The following is a 26468-nucleotide window of genomic DNA, read 5'->3' on the forward strand; positions in this document are numbered from 1 at the left end:
CATTAAGTTTCAGCCACTCTCTAAGACAATAGAGACAGAATGTTGAAAGCTCAGATAAACACTTGCCTTCCGGGAATGATCAGTGAGTCATTGCATTAAGTAACAATTACTGGACATGTAATATATTGCAGGTATTTTGTTAAATCCTAGTTATATCAAGACCCATTGCACCCTGTTTCTTTCCTTGAAGATTTTGAAGTCTTTTAAGAGAAAACATGTAAATAGATTATTAAAATAAAACTTGGTAACTACTACAGTAGAATTAACACAAAAGTGCTCTGGCTGTTTAGAGAAAGGAATTCTGACTGGCTAAAGTAGTGACAAAGACTTCACAGAGAGACCTATAAGCTTGAGTTCTAGCAATAAGATTGTGCCATGTGGAGCAAATCCATAAACATACTGGCAGTAGGAAAGTGTATAGAAGGCGCAGAGAGAAGAAAACCTAGGGAGAGCTAGGAAATAGTGAGGAATTTGGTGCGACTGTACAACTCAGTGACTGAACATAAAAAAGAAAGCTGCAAAGTCATTTTTTGCTTCATATTCTAAAGTTCTTTCATGCTATTATAAAGCTGTTGAGTCCCATAATTTAAGAATAGACAGCCAACAGAAATTTTTAAGGGGTAATACGGCAGGATAGATCTGTCTCCTAAAGAAAGGTAACATGGGCTGGAGTAATGAGTCCAGTGAGCAGGAGACATTGTTGCAATAGGTCAGAAAGAAGGTGAAGAGAGTCTGAAGGACAAGGAAAGGGACCAAAGTGGAGGGGAAACCTCAAATTGAGTTAAAAGGACCTGGCGACTGGCAGTCATGTAGTAGTACCCTAGCAAAGGACAACAGGAGCGATTGTTCTCTGTTCCACTCCATTAAAGATAAGAAAACATTTTTTAAAAAATTCTATTTATCACAAAAACATGATTAGCAACTGCTATCTCTCTCAGGTAGATATATATTCAATCTACTTGCAGAGCTAATGGATGTCTTAAGGTCTGTCAAGATTCTCTCGGTTAAGAGATAACAGGCAATTCCCACTGAACCGTCCCCCTTAGATGGGATGACACAGGCATTATTAATAATTTCTCCAAGCACTTCCCATCCTAGTGAAGAATTAACACACAAGTTCACATCTTGCCAGATAGTCCGATCTGGAGTCTCTAATTTTGTTCAGTCAGAAAATTTGACAGTTAGCCATGGCAGGCTGTTGTGATTCGTGTTGACTGCAAGTATCAGAGTTGTGACTTGGCTGGGGCGGGGATTAGGGGTTGTCAGGAAGGATTGTTTTCTGAGATAGCAGATGGCTTGGAAATCATCTCCCATGACAGACCTAACTGACTAGAATTTCAGTTCTCTCTTCCTGACATGGTGACGAAAAGGGCCCAGGTGGGAAATTAGCTCTCCGGGTTTAACTGAAAATGACAACGTGTTGCACAAAGCACAAACTGGTAACAAGAAGGAAGGATAAATGTGAGGCAAGTGGGAAGTTCCTAATTAACTTCAATCTACTTCAAGTAAATTTCCCTAACTCAATGTTATTGCACATATGAGGGAAGTCAATTTATGCATTTCAAGGCTTGATTTTATAATTTTGTTATTGAAAAATGAGCTAAATCAAACAACAGAAGGAGTATATTAACCAGGGACCTGGATTAGAGTGAGTCAGAACGAGGTATCGGGTATTCAGATCTAGTCAGTTTATTCAGAGCAGGATGCAAATAAGTAATTTGGGCATTTTGAATGAGCTCTGCCAAGTTAAAGGTCCCATGAAAATTCTGTAAACATGCCATTCACTTTAATCTGAGAGTGGAAGGTGATTTACAATAATTTCAGACTTCTATTTGGCCATTATTATTATTATCATTTTTAAATGTTTCTCCTGACACCCTTCCTGTGTAAATGAATATGTCCCAGGGACACTTCAGTAAATGAGATGAACTAATGTAAAATGTTAAATAATTCATGTTTTTGGAAGCTACTGTGGCTTAGCGCATGTGTTCATAGAAACTAAACCACTGTTGTGATGCAGAAAAAAATACATCTGCATATAAAAATATCTCAAGTATTATCTTTTCAGCCTAAATGTGTGCTCACTATGAGAAAAGAGGAAAGGGGAGCAGGTTAAAAGAATACAGCACGTACCACTTTCACCATTTTATAATAACAGAGGAGACTAATAGGATTTTGATTTGATATTGTTTTGTTATTTCATTTGGAGCTCATTTCGCTGCCTGTGTCATCATTTCCATGATTCTGAATTAGACTAAAGTGAGATTAACAGATGAGGCAGTCTAGTGGGATGTGGAGGTGAGACTGAGACAGTGGAGGAAGCATTGAGGAGGAGAAAGCCGAATAAAACGTTCTCAGTTCTGTCCCTCTGATTTGGGGTTTGCTATATAATCTCTCAGGGCCACTGCTTCCTTATCTGTAAAATGTTATGAAGGTATCGGCCTCACAAGGCTGCTGTGAAAATTAAATGAGGCAACATTTATAAGCAGATTAAAGTGTCTGGTACAAAGAAGGCACACAAAATTTGGAGTCTACCTGACCATACTCTTCCAAGAAAGGACCTCATGCTGCCAGCTTCCCCTGGAAGGGAATTTCCAGGTGTCCCCTCACTATTAACAGCAAGAAAATAAACAATGAGGTTGTGAGTTAATTTTAAAGACAAAGTTCTTGGTCTTAATTCCAAATCTACCACTTACCAGTCATGTCATAGCTAGTTATTTAGCCTCAATTTCCTCATCAATATAAATAAAGATAATGTTAGCACTTACTTTATTGAAGGATTGCAAGGATTAAAGGAAATAATCTGCATTAAGTAATTAGTACAGTTTTAAGCACATGGCAAAGACTCTAAATGTTACCTTTGAGTATCTGTTTATTAGTCCCACAGAATTCTAGCCATGGCAACTCAATCTGTAATCAGGGACAAACAGAGAGAATAGTTTTCCTCTCTCACGTAGTACTTTGCTATAAAAATGTGACAAAACTAGGATTTTCAATTTAAATGATGCTCAAACATGGTTTGTTCCAAACAAAATTATTGCCCATTTAACAATTCTGAGCTATTTTAAACACTGTTTCAGAAGAAAGATTTAAAGCTGTTGGTAGTTCCATTTCCAATATTTGAAGGCATTGGAGAGTGGTCAAAAGTGATAAAAAGTTCAAGGACAATCAACTTTTGAAATAAGAAAACTACTAGGTGGGTCTGCATTTTTGCAGCTTTTCTCCTGTGGCACACCCCAGTCCATACTGTGTAGGATGGCTGATACTCAGATACCTAGTCTTACCAGCTTGATGAGTCAGAGGACAGAATTTGAAACTGCCAGAGAGGCTAAAAAGTAAGGGGAGAAATGAGGAAGAGCCCACATTATTGTGTAAATTCTGCCCCAGTCCTGGGCTGAACTGTGCAGCTATAAAATAGAAGGCTCTCTTACCCTTTGAGACAGCATGGAAAGACCTGGAGAGTATTATGCTAAGCAAAATAAGCCAGTCAAAGAAGTATAAGTATCACATGATCTCATATATGGAATATAATCAACAAAATAAACTGATGAACAAAATAGATCCAGAGACATAGAAACATGGAACAAACTGAGGCTTGAACTGCAAATGCTCGAGGGAAACATCAAGGACACTAACTGAACTATCACTAGAAGACTGAGGGAAGTGAGCCAAAGTTTCAGCCACTGTTTATAGCAGGAGTTGCAGAATTCAGTTTGTTTGCAGTCAAAGTTAATTGCTTGCTAAAATAAAAATCACCATTCTTCAGAGGAAGATATCAGAATACAAAGTATCTGTAACATATCTTATATAATATTTAGCATATAATTAAAAATCACTAATTATGAGGAAAAAACAAACAAACAGAAAAATGTGGCCTATTGTCAAGAAAAAAATAGTCAGTAAAAACTGACCCTGACATGTTAGAATAGGTAGGTGTAGAGTATAAAATAGCAATAATAAATCTGTTCAAAAACTGACTTAAATATTATTAGATAGTCAAAATGAATGAACGGATGGAAAATCTGAGTATATAAATAATAAATCTAAAAATGAATCAAATGGAAACTCTAGAACTGAAAAGTACTACATCTGAAATGAAAATGTCAGTGGATTTGAAGACATATCAAAAGAATTACCCAATCTGAATAATAAAGATCAAAACTTAAGGACAAAAGCTCAATTACTGTGGGATAAGATAAGCTGATATATATAACTGAAGCTGTATAGGAAGAAAAGAGAAATAATAGGACAGAAAAATATTTGAAGAAATGATTATAAAAAATTTCCCAAATCTGATGATAAACAGCCACTTACAGATCCAAAATTTCAGTAAACCCCAAGCAAGTTAAAAGCAAAGAAAACAACAGTTAGTTATGGGATGGTTAATTTTGTGTGTCAGTTTGACTCTGTACCACACAAGGCCCAGATTAAACATTATTTTGTGAGTGTGTCTGTGAGGGTGTGTCTAGGTAAGATTAGCATTTGAATTGGTGGACTCCATAAAATAAACTGGCCTCCCAAATGTGTGCAGTTTATCCAATCTTTTGAGGGCCTGAAGAGAACAAAAAGCAGAGAAAAAAATTCACCTCTTTTTCTTCCTGACTGTCTACTTGAGCTGCTTGAGCTGAAACAACAGTTTTTCCCTACCTTCAGGCTGGGACTTGCACCACCCATTCCCCTGATTCTCAGGCCTTCAGATTCAGACTGAATTTATACCATTGGCTTTAATGAGTCTCCAGCTTGCAGACAGCAGATCATGGGACATCTCATCCTCCATAATCACATGACCAAATCCTCATAATAAGTCCCCTTTCATATATATAATGTCTCATATTGGTTCTGTTTCTCTGCAGAACCCTGACTAATTCAAGCCACATCATAGGCTTGTTGAAAACCTGAAAACCAATACAAAAAAAAAATATTGAAAGTAGCCAGAAAAATGACTCAATACTTACAGGGGGAAAATATCAAAAATGATGATTGAGTTATCAGAAAACATAAAGGTCACAAGACACTGGAAGAATATCTTTAAAGGGCTAAAAAAAATTAAAAAAATAAAAAAAAATTGCCAATCCAGAATTCTGTATTCAGCAAGAATATCCTTTGGACATGATGTCAAACTAAAGATAGTTCTCACTCAGATAAACAAAGCTGAGAGAATTTATTACTAAGTAAATTACTTAAGAATGAGAGAAATGATACCAGGTAGAAGCATGGATCTATAAGAGATAAAGAAGAGCAACAGATATGGCGGGACATTTTATAATGATAAAAGAATCAAACAGGCAAAATATGTATGAGCCTGAATGCAAAGCTTCAAAATTTGAATAAGAAACTGAAAAACCTAGAGGAAAAATAAATAAATCTTTAATATTGCAGATTTTGACACTCCTCTTTCAGTAACTGATAGAAACAGTGATTGGCTGATGAAACAGTAGTTGATAGAACACTATATAAAAAAATCAGTAAAGATATTGGAAAAAGATTGGAAAAATACTATCAACCACTTTGACCAAAATGATATCTATGAAACTTTATAAACCACAAATGTACAAAACAATTCTTTAAATTGTGTTGTGCAAAGAGCACATTCACAAACATAAATGATACGCTGCATCTAATCCAAGTCTTTAATAAAGGTCAAAAAGTGAACTACTATAGAATATGTACATTGTGAAAAAATTAGATATTAATAACAATATCCAGAAAAGTCCCAAGTGTGTGGAAATAAAATAGCACAGTTCTAAATAACTAGTGAGCCAAAGAAGAAATCACACAAAAATTTAGAATATTCAGAAATTCAATGTATTACAATTCATGTGATTCGGCTAAAGCAGAGCTTAGAGGGACATTTATAATCAGGTATATAACCAATATTTTTTTAAGAAGTTAAAAGTAAAGGAATAAGATTAAAGCCAAAAAAGTAGAGGGAAGAAAACATAAAGATAATATCAGAAATCAGTGAAATAGCAAACAAAATTAGAAAACTGACAAAACCAATACTCCCAGAACATGTAAATATAATGTTTCAAATTTTATATAAATCATTTTAAAAGTCCAAATCAATGGTGCCTTAATGAATGAGCTTTATTTTTTATCAAAATTGGGGAGCATTACTTGACTATCAATGTATTTGAAGAATGAAGTCCAAACCTCATGAGTGTTGTATATACCCTATTTGCTTACCTCTTCTGCTAAGGGGTTTGGGCTTCTGATACCTGTGGATTTGTAATATATAAATTCAGTTGTTAGAAGCTTCAGAGTAGTGATTTTTAGTATAGTTTAAATGGATAAAAACATTTAGAGCTAGTTTATCAAACAGAATAGAGAGATCTTTAATACTAATAACCTGCCTGAAACTGATGTGAAGTTTGGTCCATGATCTGTTTACCCACAATCTGGGACTGTTGTAAAGATGTCTGTCATTTATAAATTTTCCTACCAGAACAGTTAAGTGAGGAATACAACCTTACTGGCTGAATGATCCTTGATAACCACATGTGGCTAATGAAAGCCAGTTGGCCTAAGGATGAACAGAGTATATAGCCGTGATTTTTCTTCTGCACTTCTCTGATGTGAACAGATGAATTTTTTTCAGAAAGCTTAAAGCTGTAATAACTGAAGGCATTGCCATAGAAACAAGACAGGGCCACCAGTAAATCAGGGGTGAGAAAAATATTCCACAAGGTGTGAATATTCCACAAGGTGCTAATGAAACCGCCCGATCTCTTAAAAATGCTACATATTTTGAGTAAGGTGTATGTGTGAGTATATGCTGAGATATTTTAAACGGAAAACAATTAAATTACATTTAAGTATTATAAAATAGATGATGTGTTTGATATGTGTGTAATTTTATTTGCAAATATGAATGGTAGCACAAGCATAATGTCAATCTAGTATAAACTGAAGCAGTGCTGACTGACCATGTATAATAGATTCTACACTGGGGTCATTTGTTCTTAGCAATAAGTGATTGCAAGCATATTCTGTACTTTGTCAAATGAAGACCTACATGTACAAAAACAAGCAAGAACCACATGGCTGGTATGAGTTTTCAAGATTTGATGAAATGGATAATGTTGTACATGAGTCAATGGTTGTAACACATTGTATTAGGTAGTTTTTAATTTGGGTACCATTTCCATGAGTAAATGATGTTTCAGACTGTTTTAAAAATTTTGATTTTCTGATGAACTAACTCATCACTCATTGCCATGCTTCCCCAGTTATTTGTGACCAAAAGGGGAAGAAAAGGTCACTGGTTTGGCTCAGTGGTTAGAGTGTCGGCCCTCAGACTGGAAGGTCCCTTGGTTGCAGGCTCTATCCCCCACCCAGGTTGGGGCATGTGCGAGAGGCAACCAATCGATGTGTCTCTCTCATACTGATGTTTCTCTCTCTCTCTTTCCCTCTTTCTCTCCCCTTTCCCTTCTACTATCTGAAAAGCAGTGGAAAACATCTCCTTGGGGGAAGATTAAAAAAAATAGATCATCATGTAATTATTACAATAAGTATTGAGTTCTGCATATTAGTTCTGGATCCAAAATGCTCAAATAACAGTGACGAAAATACCTGACTATGCATGTAAACCTGAAGAAATTTATTTCCCAAACTTCTGTGTTTTAGGAGGTAACTGCTATATTCTCTTCTCTATTTCTCTCATGTAATGTAATTCCTGTGTTCAATAGTACAAATCACCTTACACCCTTTCTGTAGAAGTATATTTTATTGGTTCAAGCCCTCATCTAAACTCTGAAAACTTCAATTTAGTGGTCAATCTATGCCTTCCAACTTTCAAGGACCCTATTATTTCCCAAGAAAATAATAGGAATATTTTATTAATAACAACAAGGCAATACTTTAGCCTAAATATGACCAGGCTCAAAGTACAACCTCACAACAACTTTGGAGAATAACAGTGTTTCTCTGCATTCTCCAAAAGAAAATATTTTCCAAATGGTATTAAGTAAAAAACAGAAATTTTACATTCAGTTTGGAAAAGGCGAGGGAGTGGGATTTTACATCATGAAAATCCAATAAAATTGCAAGTAGATATCTTCAAAGACATCATAGTGTCTTTTCTTTTTTCCTTCCTTTTCTCCTAGCTCTTACCACACCCTGGCCATTGTTTAAAACTGCATTGTTCACTAGCCTTATGTGGTTATTTAAATTTAAGTTAATTTAAATAAAATTATACATTCAATTTCTCAGGTATACTAGTCACATTTAAAGTGCTCACTAGCCAGGTGTGGCCTGTGGTTACCATATTCAACAGCACAGATAAAGAGTATTTTCATTTTTACAGAAATGTTTATAGGGCAATGCTGATCTAAAGCAATTAAACACTGTCTCAAAAAGAAAAGAAAAATAGAAGAGGCTGCAGAGGAAGAGCAGGAGGAGGGTGGAGAAGGAGGAGAAGGAGACATGTTATACCTCACCCTACGCCTGGTAGAAAGCAGTTCAAGAGCTTCCTGTTCCAGCAGGGACTTGATAACAATCTTGTTTCAAATCTACTTTCTTCTTCTCTTTATAATCAAACAATCCTTCTCCTTATCCCCACTATCCTGGAAACCGCTCCCCTCCCCCCCAAGTCTCCTGCCGCTGTCTTGTTTGGAAAATTCAATTCATTCAAACCTGAGTAATAAAAACAGCAACAAACACCCAGTGTCCGATCTGGCCAGTGTGGCTCTGTTGGTTGGGTGTCAACTTGTGTGCGGAAAGATTGCCTGTTCAATTCCAGGTCAGGGCACATGACTGGGCTGTGGGCTTGATCCCCATTAGAGGGCGGGCTGGAGGAAGCAGATCCATGTTCCACTCTCACATCGATCTTTCTCTCTCTCTCCCTCTCTCTTCCTCTTTCTCTGAAAACCAATTTAAAAAAACCTTCACCCTAGCCAGTTTTGTTCAGTGGTTAGAGCATTGCCCTGTACACTGAAGGGTCCCAGGTTTGATTGCAGCCAAGGGCACATAATTCGGTTGCAGGCTCGATCCCCGGCCCCAGTCGGGGTATGTGTGGGGGGCAACCAATGGATGTGTCGATCTCTCACACATCGTTGTTTCTATCTCTCTCTCTCCCCCTTCCACTGTCTCTGAAAAGCAATGGAAAAAATGTCCTTGGGTGAGGATTAAAAGAATAAGTAAAACCAAAACAAACAAACAAGCAAAAAAACCCCAGTGTCCTGCTATCAAATTGCCCTCCCCCTCAAAAATATGCTGAAATCCTAACCTTCAGACTCTCAGAGCATGACATTATTTGAAAATAGGATCATTGCAGATGTAGTTAATTAATATGAGGTCATACTGGAGGAGGGTGCACCCTTCATTTAATATAACTCGTGTCACTCTAACCAGTTTGGCTCAGTGGTTAGAGCATCAGCCCACAGACTGAAGGGTCCTGGGTTCAATTCCAGTCAAAGGCTCATACATCAGTTGTAGGCTTGATCCCTGGCCCCGGTCAGGTCTTGTGTGAGAGGGAACTAATCAATGCATCTCTCACACATTGGTGTTTCTCTCTCTCTCTCTCCCTCTCCTCCTTCTACTTTCTCTGAAAAGCAATGGAAAAAATATCCTCAGGTGATGATTAAATAATAATATTAATAATAATAATAAAACTTGTGTCCGTATAAGAAGAGACACAGACACCCAGGGGAGAATGCCATGTGATAATGACGAAGGACACCAAAGTGCTTCAGCTGCAATGCTAAAGATTGCTTCCAAATACCAGAAGCTAAGGGTTCTCCGCCATGATTTTCACAGGGGACATGGCCATGCTGCCATTTAAATTCTGGACTTTTAAACTCCAGAACTATGAGACAATAAATATCTGTTGTTTCAAACTATCCAGTTTGTGGTATTTTTTTATGGCAGATCTAGGAAACATAATCTTTTCAAAGATACCATAAAAATAGGGAATAGCAGCAAAAATTCTTTATCTTCAAAAAAAAAGAAAGAAATTCCAGAAAATGGAAAATGTTTCCTCAAAACAATAAGAAAACAACACAATCTTTTACTAAGGAGCAATTACAACCAGTAAGAAAATATAAGAACTCAGGGAAATGTGACTGGATAAGAGAAGCTCATTTTCTAGACATATGGCAATAAAGCAGAATCTGATAAAATTCAGGAAGAACATGTAAAAAAAAAATTATTTTAGGAATAAAACTAAATTACAAGATCACAAAAGATAGTGACACCATAGAAAGCACAATAAGAGATGGACATGAGAAAATGAAATAAACAGAAATAAAGATATAAAAAAGATTCAAGAGCATATGATCCACAAAGGACAGACAAAATATATCTAATATTCACATCATTAGAACCCCAAAGAAAACCAGAAAAATGGAAAAGAACCAGTATTTTAAAATATAATTCAAGAAAATTTTCTTCAGTGAAAGAAGGGTTGAATCTAACTCTTGAAGAGCAAACTATAACCTAGAGAAGGAGTACACTGTAACACAGAATGGTCACTACTGAGACAGAACCTGAAAAAAAATTGTTTCATTTTGAAGATAAAGAATTTGGGGACAGCAGGAAGAAATATCAAGATAACTTTAGGTGAGGGAAAATCGAGCTAATATCAAACTTCCCCTGTAATTATCTACCAAATGACAGTGAAAAAAAATTTTTCCAAGGAAAGAAAGAAAATGACCCAAGAAAAGAAAGTATGAGTCAAGCTTTTATACTTAGCTAGACCATCTTTCAAGTATAAAAGCTATAGACAAGTATCCTTTCTAAGACATCTTGGCAAGAACTCAAGGAACAGAGTCTGAGTGGAGTGAACAAGCTGAGTGGTTGTGTGGTCAGTTTTCGGAGACTGGTAGCGCTTGCATTGTGGCTGGTCAACTGACTGAAGAACAGAATGCAAAATTCAAAGAAGCTTTTTTGCTATTTGACAAGGATGGTAATGGAACTATAACAACAAAGGAATTGGGAACTGTAATGAGGCCTCTTGGGTAGAACTCCACTTATGCACAAGACTTCACCCTAATGCATCTTCTTTTTTGAAAAATCTCACTTTGCTTCTTGATGCTTTGTTGAAATAGTTCTAGATTGCTAAAAGTATAACCTGCTTTATAACTGAAAGGGTTATATCATATAAATATAGGATCCCCTGTAGTTGAGTAACAGGGCATGATTAAAGAAGTAGATGCTGATGGTAATGGCACAACTGACTTCCTGGAATTTCTGACAATGATGGCAAGGAAAAGGAAAGACACAGACAGTGAAAAAGAAATCGGGGGAGCATCTGTGTGGTGGATAAAGACGGCAATGTCTATGTTAGTGCAGCAGAGCTTCGCCATGTGATGACAAACCTTGGAGAGAAGTTAACAGATGAAATGCGGATGAAATGATCAGGGAAGCAGATGTTGACGGCAATGGTCAAGTAAACTATGAAGAGATTATACAAATGATGCCAGCAAAATGATGATGCTGTACAGAATGTTTTAAATTTCTTATACAAAATTGTTTATTTGCCTTTCTTTGTTTGTAACTCATCTGTAAAAGGTTTCCCCTACTGTCAAAAAAAATATGCATGCATAGTAATTAAGACTTCATTCCTCCATGTTTTCTTCCCTTATCTTACTGTTATTGTCCTGAAACCTTATTTTAGAAAATTAATCAAGTAACATGTTGCATGTGGCTTACTCTATATACCTGCTGCACAGCTAAATTTAGATGGAGTTGGTCAAATAAGGGAACATTTGGGTTATGCCTCTTTTTAGGTAGTTTTCTTTAGGCACTGTCAGCATGTTGTTGTTGGAGTGTGGAGTTGTAACTCTGTGTGTACATAACTCAGTCAACAATATGTACTTAAAAGTTGCACTGTTGCAAAACTGGTGCATTATCCAGGTACACATACAATATTGTTTGTACTGCTGGTCCTGTACCAGAAACATTTTCTTCTATTGTTACTTGTTTTTTAACTTTGTTTAGCCACTTAAAGTAAATCTGCTTATGGCACAATTTGCCTCAAATTCATTCCAAGTTGTATATTTGTTTTACCCCCCACCCCCCAAAAAGAAGTCAAGAACTCAAGGAACATCAATCATACAAGCCTTTTTCAAGAATACTATTAAAGCCAGGCTGGTGTGGCTCAGTGGTTGAGGATCAACCTATGACCCAGGAGATCCCAGTTCAGCTCCCAGTCAGGGCACATGCCTGGGTTTCAGGCTCGTTCCCCAGCAGGGAGCATGCAGGAGGCAGCTGATCAATGACTCTCTCTCATCATTAATGTTTGTCTCTCTCCCTCTCCCTTTCTCTCTCTGAAATCAATAAAATATATTTTTTAAAAAGAGTACTATTAAAAGATAAAATTCAACTAATTAAAATATGATAGGAAAATAGCAGGGAAAGAATGGGTGGTAAGATTTAATATATTTAAGGCACATCTAAGATAAAAGCAAATAGTTAAAAGTGATAAAATGAAAAATATATCACATAGCTTGAAAAGTATAAAAAATATTAAAAATGACAATAAAGGGTAGAAATGTATAAGTAGACTAAGTCCACCATTGTTTTACTTGGAATAGCTAAAAATTAAATTATACCATTAAAAACTGACAAATCTCATAAATCTTAAGCATTTGCCTCTAATTGTCTATCCAGTTAGACTCTATTGGTTTTGTGGGATGACGGAGTGACTTGAAAATGTTTATGTAGGTCTTGATCTGTAGATAAGTGCTGAACAGAAAAAGCGATAAAATGGGACAATTTACATCTCAGAAACGGCACAGTACTTCATCAAATCTCATTTAAGCCTGTTGGTCCTAACCTTATTTCTTCCGCTATGTTCTCTTTTTCTCCATCTCCTATCTTTATTTCTCTCTCCCTCTCCTTCCTCTTCCCTTCCTTCCTTCTCCCTCCCTCCCTCCCTCCCTCCCTCCCTCCCTCCCTCCCTCCCTCCCTCCCTCCCTCCCTCCCTCCCAAGCCACTGAAGACTGACACTGGGTACATCAGCCTGAGATCAGGATATTTCAAGAAAAGTGCACTTTGGCTGCATAAATCGCTGTCTAGAAAGATAATGCAATCATCTAAATGATCGCAGCAGCAGAAGATGACAATAGAAAGGGAACGTATTGGAATAGCTCCCAGAATTATAAGGAAAATAAAGGACCTTGGCTTTAAAAGGACAAAAATGAGCTCTGGGAGAAGTCCAGGTAGTAGGAATTAAGCCTCTCCAGACACTGTCCTTGAGGGGAATGAATTCTAACTTTTTGAAGTATTTTTGATGCTCTGCTCAAAAGTAAAACTTCAAAAACCACATAGATCACATGTTATAACACCAGATTGTATTCAGTAGGCTCAAACAGAAGAAATTTAACCAGGAAAAGGTAGACAAAAGCTGAGTGACAAGAGCAGCAAGTGACCACTAGAAATGCCCTGGTCTCTGTGCCTACGCTGGTAGGTTGGAAGAAAGAGACAACAATGTATTCAGATCTCAGAGATGTTAGAGAAGCTGGGCAGCAGAGACGAGTTGAAGGCACAACAGTTAGCTGTTTATGGAAGCTCTTCCTGCTCACGTCCACCTCCTGTTCACCATGTCTTTTCCCAAACTTCTTCATCTTGTGGAACTTATTCTGCACCCACACTCACTCTGGCTTGTTCATATCTTTCTCCCTCTGGCATGGTATGGCTCCTGCCCAGGGACATGACACTTTTCCAGTTCTTTTGACATCTCTGGTGTTGTGAGACAGCCCCTTTAAGAGAATGTGCCTGAAGTTTCCCATCTTTTTCATGGCCCTACTTGAATTAGCAGTACATGCCTATTGACATCATTTCTGGTGCCCCTCTACGGTATCTGTGCCTTGGAGCTTTCAGACTTTCAGCTCAAAGGGATGTTCTAAGCTTAGGAAAATGTATTCAATCGCCTTAAGTCAGGTCTGCTACAAAGAACCACTGGCGGTTAAGAGGATGCTGCCAAACCCAGAAACAGTTTGCCCAAGGCCAGTAAGTTGGCAACAGTATTTCCCTAAGTTTCACAGTTCTGTACAAAGTTTTATTTTCTGATTTGATATTGTAAAGATTCCATCTGCCTCCACTTTAGGGCAGTTTGGAAAGCACTGGAAAAAATGTAGGGAGTAATCCAATCTTCCTTAGGTGGATTTTTATTTTTGCTATGGCGCCATCTGGAATTTAAAAACAAAAACAGGAACAAAACAAAACACACAAAAAGCATGAAAGCCGCTACAAAAGCCATCTGCTACTGAAGGCCTTCAGCGATGCCTTTCCATACCTACTGCCAAGGGAGGTCCCCAAGACATTACAATTCCAAGCTGAGAGTTCCAAATCCCAGCCTTTTAAATACCAGCAAATCAGTAGCAATGGAAACACAATAATGGATACTTGTCATTTTTGTAGGTTTGAATATTTTTGTATTCATAATAAGTTCATTTGCAGATAAACATGAAAATGAAAGAGCACGGTGGCATTTTAATCATTCTTAAGCAGGAAAAAGATAACTATTTTTTGGCATGGAAACTTTCCACTTTTAGTAAGAGAAGAGTGAGAGAAAGCAGAGTACACTGTCAGTGCCACCAGGTTCAATTAATTGTTGAAATCAAACAAAAATAGCTTCGCACGGTTCCCATTGTTCTGCAGCTGTTGGCTTCAGAGTGTTTGTTGTCTCCTTCCTTCTGACTAATCACCATGGTTGCCCAGTTTCCTTTCTTGATTTCCTACCATAAGTTGTGATGTGTCATGGGAAGAAAGGGCCACCCTCCCAGCATTTCTTTCCAGGCCTTTTGAACACATCCATCCTGGAGTACATGTCCTTTTTTCCAAATTCCTGAATTTCTGGACCTGTCTAGACTCAGAGGCTATGTTTGTGAGCATGCATGCTTGAGCTGCTTGATAAGGGAGCCTAAGTGGCTTCCTGTTTTAAAGAGGTCAACCAGATGTGAATCTTGGATGGAATGTGTGCATAAGACTTAGCCCTAATGCATCTCCTTTTTTGAAAAATCTCACTTTGCTTTTTGCTGCTTTGTTGAAAGAGTTCTACATTGCTAAAAATGTAATCTGCTTTCTGAGTTTAGCAATTACTGAAAGGGTTATATCATGTGGATATAGGATCCCATTTAGTTGAATGTCAGAACATAGAAATGGACTTCAAAGTAAAAGACAGCTAACATAGTTGCAAAACCTCCATGCACTAAGACCCAAACACTTCTCACATAGAAACATTTTAAAACTTGGGACACTGCATGGTGTATATTAAATACTACATAAGTGTTTGTGGTTATCATCAGAACTTATTAGCTGTTTTTACATATAAACCTAGTAAACTTTGTTTTCAGGTTTCTCACGGGGAAAAAAGAGTACTAAAATCATTTTTAAATGATGGGAAAAGATAAAATGAGAATATTATGAAAATCTAGTTATAATGAGACAGAAAGTTAAAAAGTCACAATTGTAGTAGTTGGCCCATTTAAACTGCCAAAGGATCAGGAATATGTTACTTCATTCTTTTTTTTAATATATCTTTATTGATTTCAGAGAGAGGAAGGGAGAAGGAGAGAGAGAGAGAAATATTTATGATGAGAGAGTCATTGATCAGCTGCCTCCTGAGCGCCCCCGACTGGGGTTTGAGCCCGCAGCCTGGGCATGTGCCCTGACCAGGAATTGAACCCAGGCATAGGTTGATGCTCAACCTCTGAGCTACGCCCGACTGGGCTGTTACTTCATTCTTTACAGACACCAGCCTAATGATCATAGTGACCCCCGAAGTCCTCAGGAAAAATCCAATTAGCTTTCATCTAGTCTAAGAATGTGATGCAGGATAATATGAAAAAGATTAATGATTGAAAGGGGTGGGCTGAAGCACCACTTTTATCAACTATCGTGGAAAATCTCCTTAAATAGGGCAGCTCGTGCATCAACAATTACTGTACAGTGAAGCCTTGCAGAACACACTGATGCTATCAAATTGGAAGACAGCCCATCACAAAATCTAATGCTCTCCAAGGGCTTGGCTTAAAAACAGAGGTGAACTCCACAGTCCTCTCCCCAGGCTGGACCACGTCGGGCTCTCCTTAGAAAATAGCTGTCTGGTTGTTAGGAAGCCTCGGGCTTGCCTTCCAGGAGAAAGCGGCTCCTTTGCTCAGAATGAGTCACCATAGTCTATTTGCAACCCACCTAATTGGTGTGTACGCTAACGTCGCTTCCCCACAGCCAGCCTAGGCGGCAGGGCTCAAATGTATGATTCAGAGTATCCTTCAGTCATGTCTCTTGCCCATTTGTGTTTGTCACAGCCCCTCCAGGTCACCACACATTCTTTCCTCCTCCAAACTCATCAGAACCACTCGCTGCCACATTGCGCCTCACTCATCCAGTTCTTTTACTCTCATACCTTGGTTCCCAATGTGGCCTCTCCCTGACAGGTCTCTTTCCCTCTCCACTCTCCCCATCCATTTATCACCTCATTTCCCCCTAGCTTAGTAGGCCTCAATCTGTTCCCCAGAGGACATTTGGCAATGTCTCAAGATGTTTTCAGTTGTTATAACCTAAGGAAAGTTACTAACCAGCATATAGTGGACAGAGGCCTGAGATGCTGCTAAACGTCTCACAGTATACACACCAGTCCCCAGCACAAAGGGCTACTCAGTCCAAAATGCCAAAAGTGTCAAGGTTGGGAGATCCTACAAGGAGATCTCGCTGGTCCCCATTCTGTAAGTCTCCATTCAAATCTCACCTCCCCTGAAAGCTTCCCTGCCCTGTACTTCTAACTGCATGAGCCAGGTTATATCTCTCTACTCTTCCCTTTAGTCCTTGAAATGGTGTTCTTTCTTTGAGTTTTCCATACTGAAGCAAAATTGCCTTTGTGTATTTACCTTTTTCCTAATTGACTTGAAGCTCATTTTTCATCCATGTTTGACCAGCACTTGGACTAATACCTGGCTTATTATAAGTTTTAAAAAAATGTTTGAATGATTAAATAAAAAAAGAACAATTTTGTTTCAAGCTTTATGCCCTTGCTTTTCTGCTAATTATTTGGCAGCATTAGAGACATCTTGCTGATCCTCTTGAGAATTTTAAAGTACAGAGAAAGTGGTCTTTATTTTCTTACATTTCATTAGGCCTGTGTTCTAGAGTGTCTCAGCATTTTTTATGATAATCTTTGGATGGTGATAACAGTGCATTTAATGCTAACGGTGAGCCCATATTTCACTGCTAATAATCTGCCTTGGAATTACTTTCTGTTTAAGAGAGCGGTCACTGAAGTCAGATTGCCTGTGTTGAACTCTGGGACCTGCCATCTACCACTGTGTGACCTTGAGCAAATTACTTAAGCTCTTGTACCTCAATTTTGTGTCTGAAAAACGGGGCAATCAAGGAACAAAACTCATAGATTTGTTATGAGGACTAGTTGAGCTAATATTAGAAAAATGCTTAGGACAGAACTTGGCACCTAACAAGTTCTATATAAGTGGTTGTTAAACAGGGATAATCAGGTATCAACCCCTTGTTATGAGTGCATCAGCCAGGCAAGTAAATCTCATTTTATCATGTTGCTCTGTTATATTGCATTTCCAGAGAGAAATGGATAGAACCTTGTTAAAGATAAGAACATCCATGATTTGCTCACTATGTGTGCTGGTCAGACCAAAATAACCCCCCAGGACTCATCAAGCTATTTGGCAGGCAGGTGATGGAGTGTCTCATAATCTTGGCACAGATACAAAACCCACTGATCACCTACGGTTACCACTGCTGATGCATTCTAATTTTTCTACTTCAAAAAGTGGCATTTTAATCATTCTGCCCATAGCAACTAATGTCCTTTAAATTAACATTAAAAATTCATTCGTTTAGTTTATCCTTCCTGAATCAAGCTAATTAACTATCAGCTGAAAGGCCTTTAAGTTATAATCTGAATATGTTACATGTTCTAATTTACAATGCCTCATCTAGACAAATTGAAAATCCAAAAAGGAATGAATTAATTAATGTTAATTACAGAGTGCAGCATGGAATGAATGACAGGTCAATCTCTGGAGTGCACTTGGAAAGCCATTGCTGGGACTAAGTTGACCCTTTGCAGCATATAGCTTTGGAGAAAGAACTTTGCCATGGTGATTTTGTAAAGAATGGGGAAAGGAAGCCAGAGATAAGACTAGAAGTAGCACTGAAGACAGATTACATATATCTGTCCATTACATACACTACATATGTAGTATTACATATTCTCTGTAATAAGAAACCAAATAACCAAATCAACCCTTGAAGGTTTTTACAATATTTTCTGAAAATTTTCCTCTTATATTTTTAATCAAATATTTTCTGAATGTTTCCTACATACAAGGTTTTATTAGCCACTGAGGGAAATACAAAAATAAGACAGTCATACCCAAAGAACTTACAGCATAGAGCAGTGCTGCCCAATGGAACTTTCTGTGATGATGACAATGTTCTCTATCTGCACCATCCAACTAGATATCTACATGTAGATATTCAACCCTGAAAATGTGGCTCCTGTGAGTAAAAAATTGTATTTTTAATTTTACTTAATTTAAATTTAAATATAAGTTGTCACATGTGGCCGCTGTATTGGATATCTCATGTATAAAAATGAGAGATAAGGCATACTGCTGATTTTTATTACTCAAAGATTTCCAAAGTTTGTCAATCAATGTTTTTCTCATGTCATACCACTGCACTATTGTATCTCTCTGTCTCTCTCACCCTCTCTTGCTCACATACACACTGGCACATGCACACAAGCATGTGCATATGCACCTGTGCACATGTGCACACACACCTGTGCACATGCGCACACACACACAACTGTTTTCTATTCATTGTAATATTCATCAACTTAAACTGATTTTTCTCAGAGCTGTGATGATCAATTTGGAGAGATGGAACATATGTGAGTTTCTGGAGTGAAGAAAAGACAATAGCTGTATACTAAATATTATAATTTTATAAAGAAAAAATGAAAAATACTTATATCCAAACTATAGGAAAGTAAATTGGAAGGAGCATCTGGGGGACACAAATGGTTCTCAACAGAAATCTATACCAGTTCCCAAGGGGGATTATCAGAATCTAGGAAGGAGAAGGAGAGAAGCTTTGAGATTTTTATGTTAAACTAATTGGTACATAGGTTTACAGACTTTAAGAAATACTACCATGACTTAAAAATAGTTAAAACATTCATTCTGAAGTGCTGAAGGTTCTTGTCACTGCGTAGGCAGCATGCACAAAACTGTTATTTCCATGGACGTCAGAAAGTCACCTAGCATTCTGAGGACTAATAGCCTGGGGGTCCTGCGGTCCTCCCCAGAGTTACTGACACAGTTACCAATTGTGTATATTAGACAATTGTATATAATTTGGACTTTATCTTCATATTCTTAAATGAAAACAAAGGTGTTAGGAGTATAGTTGTGAAAAACTGGTTTGAATTTATTCATAGTTTACTGAATTGTTACAAGTAAACAAAATAATTTAATGTATAGTAACAGTTGTATTCATTATTCTATACACATAATTAAGAAGGTTTTTTTTTTCCAAATTCAAATCTATAATTCATTAGGGGTGTTTTACAAGTAACAGCTAATTCCATAAGGTTTAGAAATTTACTCCTTTTTTCAAGTTATTTTATGTTCATCAAAGATGTGTTTCAGACTCAATTATTTTCTTTGTTGAGTCATTAAATTTTGCTTTTTTATTCACCCCATCTTTTTGTGCTTGACTTGAACAATACCAATATTGCCACCTATAGGTCAAAATAATTTTTTGGTTTTTTTCTCAAGACCAAGATGAGGAAGAACAAAAACTCATTGGAGAATGGATCATTCTAAATAGTTGAGTTTGACAGTTTCTTAGAGTCAATGCTTTATTCACCTTATTTATTTATTTACTTACTTTTAGAATTTTGGATGGAAAACTTTTTTAAAGGTACTATGTGAGTCCCTGACTTCTCAGCTAGTATGCTGAAAATAATCAACATTTTTCTTTATGACAAATAAAGGTCATCATCAGTATGAATTATTGTGCTAGCTTATTTGGCCCTAGGCAAAATCATCCCAAACTTTTGCATCCTTTGAGTATTTCAGTCACTAGATTATTCATCCAGTCACTCGTCTGGTCCCTCCATTCACTTTTCACAGCTGACAGTATATAGTCCCCCTTGGCAATTCCCACTCTTTTATATGTTGCTCCCAGTTTCTGTAATTAGAAACCAAACGACTACCTTAGGTAGAGTGATTTGCAAAATTAGAGTAATTTTGGAAGTGCTTTTGTAACTAAAGAATTCACAAATCTTACTTAGGAATTTTGTGACGGATTATGTCTCCTCAGATAAGTTTTTGTAACTTGCTTGCTAAGGCACAGCTGTATTTCCAACAGGTGAGATTACTGAATAAGGGATCTGGATAAGTGACTCATTAATGGTCTTATTATTTCTAAGACTTCCCCCAATATTTAACCTTATTTTAATTTTCATATGTGATAATTCTTTACACTTGAAATAAAGTACCAATTTTTAATAAAAGGTGTTTAATATAGTAAAAATATTTGAAAATCTGTAATCTTCCCTAGATCTTTCAATTCTAATGTCCAAATACCATGTACAGTTATTTAAAATCTTATATGTTTCTCCAAATTATCAGATTGTATTATTCTGAGCAAGAGTTAATGAACTTTAAACAACCAGATAGCATATAGAATATTATTTACTAATTTTGAACTCATTGATAAATTCATTGATAAATCATACCTGGATACTAGGAAGGCTTTTAAAAACAAAATAACTTCCACACTTTTAAATTAGAAGTACTATATTTATGTGGTTCATGTAAAACATTAGACAATACTTTAGTGCATCAGAGAAATTTGAAATGGACCTCATAGTCTTTCTTCTGCTATAGACTTTAACATTCTAATTTAGAACTTTTCTGGGGGGGGAAATGGAGCTAGACATCCATGACCCTTTTGTGAAAAAGTTATTAGTTTTCTGTAAAAATTTGTTTTTATTATGTTTAAAATAAATCCATAAAGAGAAGCTAAAAAATTGGAGAAGGGCTCAGAAAGTGCCTATTGCAAAGATCACCAGACAAACAGTGTTTCTCCAGATGCTCTGTGAGAAAAAAAAATCCCACAATTTAATGAGTATGGGAAAGACTTCATATCATAACTCCTGATTAGATATTCATAATTCACTTTACAGATTAAATACTAATAATCCCACAATGAAGAGACATATGCCACTTTGACCCAAATTTCCCATCTATTGGACCATGGAATCCTTTCTTCTCCAATGCCTTTTAATGTCCCACTGCTGCACTGTATCTGGGAATACATTCTAGTCGCCACGGGGCCACTCACAGATGTTTGCTTCTCCTTTCTCAACAGTCTATGATATATTTGCACTTCTTTACATCTTTTAAAGTTAGACATTACAAAATCACCTGCGTTTGTCCAGATATATGTGGCGGTTGTGACCTGTGTCACTTCTCAGCAGAGCTTTAAGGGCCAGTGTGCAATTTGCCATATTCTTTTTCCCTGCAAAAAGAAATGAAAAGTATGTGTCGAGGTGGAACTTGGGTGAGCCTAGATCAGAGAATGACTATGATGAGCAGGGCCTCCTTGGTTCACAGCCTTCAGCAGGTGAAGAATGAGCAAAAATAACCCTTTGTTGGCTTTTAAGCCTCTGGGATCAGAGGGTTATTTGTTATAGCAGCATTACTTAGCTCATTCTGAATGATACAGTGGACTATGCAGGAAAAAACTTAAAAACGTCAAAGGATTTCTAAAATTGCAAGATGAATCATAGCTCCAGAAACAAATTTTAGTGGGGTCCTATAGCAGTTTTGCTTCTTCAAAAATCTTATACATTCAATAAAGAAAACATAGACAACACTAAAAATGATTACTTGCTGAATTTACGATCAAGCCAGAGAACCTTAGTTTGTGGTTGGACTGAAAATTCAGAAAATCTTGTGGTCACACAAGTACAATAGTGTTTAGTAATTACCTACTCTATTGGTCACAGCCTCAGCACTATTTATGTTTGCACACCATGCCAACAACAGCAATTTCATATTGTTCTTGCCATTCTCATAGGATTAAAAGTTCCTACAGTATAAGTCAATCTAGCAATTTGTTGAAGAGGTTGACTTAATGCTGTTACTATTTGTTACCAAAAGTAGCTCTCCCATTTGCTTTCTGAGCATAAATGAAAGGACTAAATTTAAAACAAATTTGGTGTTCCAATCCCAAGTGGGAGTTCAAATTTCTCTACTGAGTAAGCTAGAAGTAAATGGACTTCTTCAATAGTAGACTGAAGAAAGGACAATTGATGTTATACACAAGGATATAAAACAGGTCCTCTTTCCTGCTAGGAATCAGATTTCTAAATAAAGAAGACTTTACAACATCAGTTTACACTCATATTTGGTACTGACCTTTTCTAACACCATAATAAGAGAAAACTCAACATGAAATAATCTCTCAGTTGACAGAACCACAGTTCTGTGAACTTTCCAAGTCATCCCAGTCTTTACTCCCTGTACTTTTTTTCCCTTACAACCCTGGAAAAATTGAATCAATGACATAGTTTAGATCAAACTGAAAAAAATAAGAGCTTATTTTTGGTTAAAGTAGTAAATGAATAAGAGCTTATTTTCAGGTGGAGATGGTATGGAGAAATGAAATTGAGTTCCTTTGATTTATTCACCTACTCTGAAAACACATTTATTTTTCAGTCTTTTAAAATTTACTTATTCTTTCATTTAAATAATCGCTGAATAACAAGTGTCCATTATGAGCTAGTTATTGAGCATACAAAGAAAGTAGTCAATGTATCTTCTCTGCATCTAAAACTATTTAAAACATTGACCTGTACTTTTCAATATAATAACTACTAGTCAAGCATCACTATTTAAATTAAATTAATTCTATTTAAAAATTCAGTTCCTCGGTCACACAAAACCTATTTTAAGTGCTAAATAACCACATGTAGTTAAAGGCTACCATACTAGATATTGCAGATACAAAACATTTTCATAATTACACAAACTTCTATCAAATGGTGAAGATATAGGACATTAACATTATCACAGAAAGTTTTATTAGACAGTGCAGGATCTAGATAATAAAACTGACATGTTTATAAACAATAATATAGAGATAACAGTCTTAAGTAAGGAGTATGTAATGTCCGTAATATATAACTTTGCTTGGGAAAACTAGAGGAATGCAGAGAAGATTAAGTAGAAGATGGCCAGAAGGACAAAACAAGGTCATTCTAGACAGAACTGTCAACATATGCCAAGGCTTAGGTGCTTGAAGTAATGTGTATTTTGGATCTAGGAGGAAACTCAGTGTGGCTAGAATGAAACATGGATAAGAAGGAATGGTATGAAATGAGGCTGTAAGCTTTATCGGGGGTCAGATTTTGAAGGGTTTTGTGTGCCATATTGAAAGTTATCAACATGAATTTCAAGAAAAGCCAAAAACTTATGTTAAGGATGTAGCATAGACGTACAATTTTTAGCAATATAGTTCAAAATCTACTAAAGTTCAATTAGTAAACTGAGGCAAACTTCTCCTTCAAATATGTGGGAATTAGAAAAGCCCAAACAAAACAAAACCAAAAAGCTGAATTCTACAAGAATATACATAATTTTGTGGATAAGAAATTAAACAAACAAATAAACAATGGAATGCATGGCTGAAGCGATTGGTCTATGAGGCTTAATATGAAAAGTGCTTCAGATCAAATGAGGAACAGATCTAGACTTACTATTTGATGCTAGAACCAGTTTATTTTTTTTAAATCAAGTCATTTTTTTTTTGCATCCATAAGATTTGAAATATCCCTAATGTCATACAGGAAATAAATAGCCAGAACAAATGGTGAAATTAAATTTCTGGTGAAATATAACTATCAACCAAGAATTATAAATCCAGTTATACTGTCATTTTTTTCAAAGAAATGCAACTCAGCAATTGATCACTCAGATCATGAGCCAATGAAAACCACAGCTAGCTGTGAGAATTAATGTGAATTACAGGACACACCGATCTTCAACACTTCAAGCATACTTGCAGCCCTAGGTTCTTCCCAGAGCTACACCAATAAAAAATAAAAAAAATAAAAGCTAGGAAAATAAAGATATTTTTAGATATTAAAATAAATCAAGGTATTCTATCACCTAGAGTCCCTTATTTAAAAAATAATTAAGAAATATACGTAAGTAAAAAAAAAAAAGTTGAACCCAGAGGGAAATTATAATATACAAGAAAAATGCTGCCCACGGAAATTTTAAAATAGGTCAGTAAGCTTATTTAACTATTAACTGGAAAAAAATAAACTGTAAGAAAACTTTAAAACCTATTTTATTATTTGTAAAAATATAATATCCAATATTTTATATTAAAATAAAATGAAGGACTTCCAGTTTGTGGTCCAGTACATAATGAACATGGAAGTAAGCAAGTAAAAAGATGAACAAACTGAAAATCAACAACTTTTCTTAGATTCTTCAAAATACTGAGATCATAGGGCAAACCATTGCCTCCAAAATTGAAGAGACAGACAGGCAGATAAAGAGAATAACAACCTACTGTGGCAGAAAACCATGAACATCAATTCATGCTGGAACCAGTGCTGGGGTAAAAAAAAAAAAAAATCTAAACTGTAAGCTGAGGAATTCTACCAAATATCTAAGGAAGAAATTACACCAATTCTATACAATTTCTTTCAGAGCACAGAAGTAGAGGGAATGTTTCCTGACTCATTTTGTGAGTCAAGGCATACCCTAATACCAAAACCAGACAAGACATTATGAGAAAATAAAACTAAAGATCAGTATTTCTCATGAACATACATGCAAAAATCCTCAATAAAATATTACCAAATTGAATCCAAAATGTATAAAAAGAATTATACACAATAATCAAATGGGATTTATTCCAGGTATGCAGACCTGGTTCAACATTTGAATATCAATTAATGTAAGCTATCACATCAAGAGGGTAAAGAAGAAAAATACTACATATATCTGAATATCAGCAAACTAGGAAGAGTGGGGAAGTTCCTCACCTTGATAAACAAAATCTAAAAAATATCCAGCAGTTAACATCATAATGAAGCTTTCTCATTAAGAGCAGGTACTAGGCAAGGATATCGCCTCTCTCACCAAATCCTGACAAAGATGTAGAATAACAGGAACTCTCGTTACTGGTGCGAATGTAAAATGTTACAGCCACCACTTTAGAAGCCTTCAAGACTATAGTACTCAAGACAGTGTGATCTTGGCACAGTGGTAGACAAAAGAAAACTGATAAAATATTGTTCAAAACCCAGAAATAAACCCATGTCAATAGGAAATGTGACATATGGAACAAAAGGTATTAAACTAATAAGGAATGGATAGGCTATATAATAAATGGTGCTAGGAGAATTGATCGATTGTCTCTATGAAAAATAAATAAATAAAATTAGATCATTATATACTAAAATTAATCCTAGTTGTCCTTGTGAATTTAAAGTAAGACACAATTACTTAAACAAGACACAAAAGTATAAATCTCAGAATTAAAGATTAATAAAGTAAACCACATTAAAATAATAATCACCTATAGAACAGATACTTTTAAAGTTAAAAGACAGACCACAGATTTAGAGAAGACAATTGCAGTGCATGTAACTGACAAAGAATGAGAATTCTTACAGATTCTACAAAGAAAAAAACTCCTACAAATCAATAATTTGATAAGAAAAAATGGCAAAAGGATATAAATAGCCTCTTTACAGAAGATAAAATGCAAATGTCCAATAAATATGTGCAATGATTCTTAATTTAACCTCAATAGTAATCAGAGATGCAAAATGATACCATTGGCAAAAATTTTCAAGTGAGACCATGCTAAGATATTGGTGGATATGTAAAGAAACAAATCTGTACAATCACATTGGAGAACAAATTTTCACTATATTTGTTGCAAATGTGCATATCTATAACCCAACAATAACACTTCCAGTGTTATTCATAAGAAATTCTTATGCATATGCACAAGGAGATATGCACAATGTTCATTATGAGGTTCTAATAGTGAATGCCTTAAAACAATTTAACTCTTCATCAGTATGGTGGATAAATATAGTACATTCATAGAATGATATAAAAGGATTTCTATATGCCCAATGTTCAGAGTAGATGTTAAGCATCATAAAGAATAAGTAAATCTGTCTCTTGGCAGCTAAAACTGAGATAACAAATAACAAGGTATCAATAGTAAGTCAATAAAATCCTCAAACTTGCTGATCACATCTGCACTTGTGATATTTGAAATGTGCTCTTCCAAGGACACCTGTCAAAATGTCACAAAGAAGAAAATGCCAGGTCAGCACTTATGGGTATCTGGTATGTTCTAGCTTCAGGCATGACTGCTAATTAAAGAGTTTAGTTCTTGCATTGCTTTCTTTAAACCTTGACTTCATTGTTTTTTCAAGTTCC

At 36.1% G+C, this 26468-nt stretch overlaps 1 pseudogene across 1 annotated transcript; it reads left to right on the plus strand.

Moving 5' to 3' along the window:
• Window positions 1-10462: 10462 nt before the first annotated feature.
• Window positions 10463-11428, plus strand: LOC308565460 (calmodulin pseudogene; annotated as a pseudogene). Its single transcript has 3 exons — window positions 10463-10557; window positions 10752-10989; window positions 11131-11428. The product of its transcript is annotated as a calmodulin pseudogene (transcript).
• Window positions 11429-26468: the final 15040 nt, after the last annotated feature.

The sequence above is a fragment of the Miniopterus schreibersii genome (genome assembly GCF_964146895.1).
Source record: "Miniopterus schreibersii genome assembly, chromosome: 1".
NCBI lineage: Eukaryota > Metazoa > Chordata > Mammalia > Chiroptera > Miniopteridae > Miniopterus > Miniopterus schreibersii.